Here is a 3,434-nt window from a genome sequence, read left to right as displayed (position 1 = left end):
AGCTTCAAAAGATGCGCATAGCACATATCGTTTCATATCGTAGTGAAGCCCTGTGCTCATTAATGCCTCGATTCCTAGAAAGGTATGTGTGTTTTGTTATGTATAATTACAAACATGTTAATCACAACTTTATTGTAATTGTTTTGAGTTTAATGAGAAATATAATTTTTAATGTTACTATAGTAGTCTTAATTTACAAGTAAAACGATTTCAGAATTCTATAAACATTAAAAATGGACTTTTGGTGAATGATAGGTTGTTTGTTTTTCATGCAGGAACTTTCAGAAACTTGCATTGGATAGTCGTATAAATTTGGCAGTTATTCAGTCATTCACATGCTCAGACTATGTTGCTGCCCAACGTCTTAGGTAAAAAAAAAATTCTTTATTATGATTTCTATAGCTAGAGAAATAATTATAATTTAATATGCTACAGACGGAGATTAATGTATTACCACATAGAAATCTTCAAGAAGGTGGACATTATTGTGACCCCTTCAACAGGGTATGATAAGCTCAGCAGCTACTATATGTATGTATGTATGTATGTATGTATGTATGTATGTATGTATGTATGTATGTATGTATGTATGTATATGTTGATTGTTTTCATGATCTAATTGCGTTATTGTCCAGCATGACTGCACCTAAGATTCACCCGAGTGCACTTGCTTGTGGTGATCGGATCTGGAGGTTATAGGTGCATAGTTAACTTAAGAAAAGATGTATCTGTTATTTATACAAACAAAATGGAATGTGAGTCTAATTATTATTATATGTGTGTGTTGTTCAGCTAGCCTAATGAAATATGGATTGACAGCAAATGTTCTTGGATTCTCGGCCATTTCTGTCCCTGTAAGTGTGTATGGAAATGATAAACGTAACTACTCCTCATGTCTTATGTTGTTGTCTGCGTCTGCCTAGGTTGGTTATGATAAGCAGGGACTTCCAATAGGGCTGCAACTAATAGGACGACCTTGGTGTGAAGCAACGATTTTGCGTTTGGCTGCTGTTATAGAGGTAAAAGTTGACCTTTGTACTTTCAACTATATTAAGTAAAATAAATGTGGACTTGTCTAAATTTAAAGATAATCATATTAATTAAAGCTGGAAAATATATAATGTATTTGACCTTAAAAGTCAAAGAGAAGACTAAACACGAAGACCGTTGACTATCTACATTTACGTTTGCAGCAACAATGGAATGAACCTAAGAGGAAGCCTGTAATATATTTTGATGTTACAAATACAGAGGGTAAATGAGAACAAGTTTAAGGCTGTTGATGAGTGCTCAAGGGTTACTTGATTCTAAGCCATGACTTTTGTTAACTTCATGCTTTTTTTGACAATTTGCTTTAATTATGGAATTTTATTTTAAGTATATATTTACAAGTCCAATTTGCTTTAATATATATTATTTTAAGTATATATTATTTAGTTTTTAATATATTGTACTAGCTATTAATATTAAGTTTTTATAAACAATGAATTTTCACATTGATTTAGATAAAATAATTAATTTCAAATTTCAAAAAAAGAAATTTTCACTTTATGTTTGGTTCTCAATGAAGATTAATAAAAGACAAGGCCGATTGCTTTAGATAATTTGTTTGTTTTTGAGACAACATGTTTAACATATGGCCAGTTATGTGTTCCATTATATATAGTTGAAACAAAAATAAAGTGAAACTAATAATTTTAATATGGATGATAAAGTTACAAATATTGTATAAAAAAAATATTTAGAGATTTACGAATTTGCAATTTTTATTTCCATACTGTGTATTGTGTAATTTATTCAATTATATATTATATTTTTTTATATGTTGAACATATTTTTTATATTTCACATTGTGCTATTATTTAAATAAATTTATTTATTTTAACCCGTGTTCTACACGGGTACCTAACCTAGTGTCAAATATAGAGTGCATAGTCTAACCGGTTTCTAACCATTTCTCAAACCGGTTACTAACCGAAAAAAGCGCTGGTTAGAAACTGGTTTATATTATTAATTTCGAAACCAATTACAAACCGGTTAACCGATTTTTTTATTATCATTTTATTAAAAGCTGGTTTTTCCGGTTACCAACTGGTTCGGTCTAACCAGTCAAAGCCGAAAAACCGGTCTAACTGGTTATTTCCCGCCAATTATTAACCGGTTATTGGTTAACCAGTTAACCAGAATGTGAACCTCTAGTCAAATATAGTTGCTGAAAATAGAATAATCGGTCGGTTCAATTTGAAAATTTTGGATTCAAATTCGATTTGAAAACCAAATTTATAATTTGGTTTGGATAAGGAACTGATTGGTTATTCGAAATTCGAATTCAAATTACAAATTTAAAGAATACTCAAAATGATTTTCAAAACATCTTGGCTAAGGTTTTATGAAATAATTTAAAGACTTTAAACTCAAATAAGCAGGTGTAACTTACTTCTTATGGTTGGATTGCAAAGTATTTTTACTCTGTAGAACAACCTTCTATATAATGATAAAGCCGAAATTCGAAATGAATGTATCAACCACACTTTCCATATTACAAAAGTAAATCTTACCAAAATGTTGAATACTCTTGTGGACTTTGACAAGGGTCAAATGTGCTTCAAGAAACCTCAAAAGAAATTCGAAACATCCGAAAAGGGTTAAAAAAGTGGACAAGACTAGGCACAACGTTCACATGCACACAATCTAAAGTGATGTGGGCCGGACGTTCGTCATTAATGGTATCCCTCGTCCGTGTGTTTTGTTGTAATTTCTATAAATTAATAACCACTTTTCGCACCCTCTCTGCTATAAACAATCTCATATTCATATCTAAGTTAAATCTCTCTCTCTACGTTCCTTAATATTTAACATCAAATTTTAAAAGATAAGATTAATAGCAAATAAGAAGAGTCATGTTATAACTAAACAATACTATTTTTTTTCTTTTGATGTTCTTGATGTTGTAAGGTTATCACTAACATTGTAATAATGATTAGTTTATGAGGAATTCACCATTCTTGTTTGGTGATATGTGAGAGAGGTGATACCTACCTCTTGAGATTAGTGAGATGTATAAGGTGATCACTTTCTTGGAGTAGTTAAACAATTGTACAAGGTAATCATTACACTTTTTTCAGTGAAATACTTGGCGTGTAAGTGATCTTTTCCGTTCAATAGAAATGTTAGTTGGGAAACTCCTGATCGGATAATCAGGAAGATGATGTAGATCGGATTAATTCACATCTATCTGCACCCTTATAAATCAATTTTGTCATCTCTATCTCTTGAATTCTTAAATTACTAACATACTTAACTTCATTCATTTTTAAAAAAAGTTTACCAATAAGATTAGTGTTCTTGATCAACAAAACTTTCACAAAAATCTATTTATCTCTCTAGTGTTCTATAGTCGGGCTATAAAATATATTTACGTGATGTGTGTCGAA

The 3,434-nt window shown here is 30.6% G+C and overlaps 1 long non-coding RNA gene across 1 annotated transcript; it reads left to right on the top strand.

Moving 5' to 3' along the window:
- Nucleotides 1–839: 839 nt before the first annotated feature.
- On the top strand, nt 840–1,246 carry LOC143582669 (uncharacterized). Its single transcript, XR_013144011.1, has 3 exons — nt 840–854; nt 924–1,019; nt 1,194–1,246. It is a non-coding gene; the product is annotated as an uncharacterized LOC143582669 (long non-coding RNA).
- The last annotated feature ends 2,188 nt before the right edge of the window (nt 1,247–3,434 follow it).

Source organism: Bidens hawaiensis, unplaced genomic scaffold, assembly GCF_021521415.1.
Source record: "Bidens hawaiensis isolate Kalapana, Puna unplaced genomic scaffold, B.hawaiensis_p1.1 tig00031836_1, whole genome shotgun sequence".
In the NCBI taxonomy this organism is placed as follows: Eukaryota; Viridiplantae; Streptophyta; class Magnoliopsida; order Asterales; family Asteraceae; genus Bidens; species Bidens hawaiensis.
Note: the sequence above shows the minus strand (reverse complement) of the source record. Positions and strands in the feature narration are given on the sequence as shown.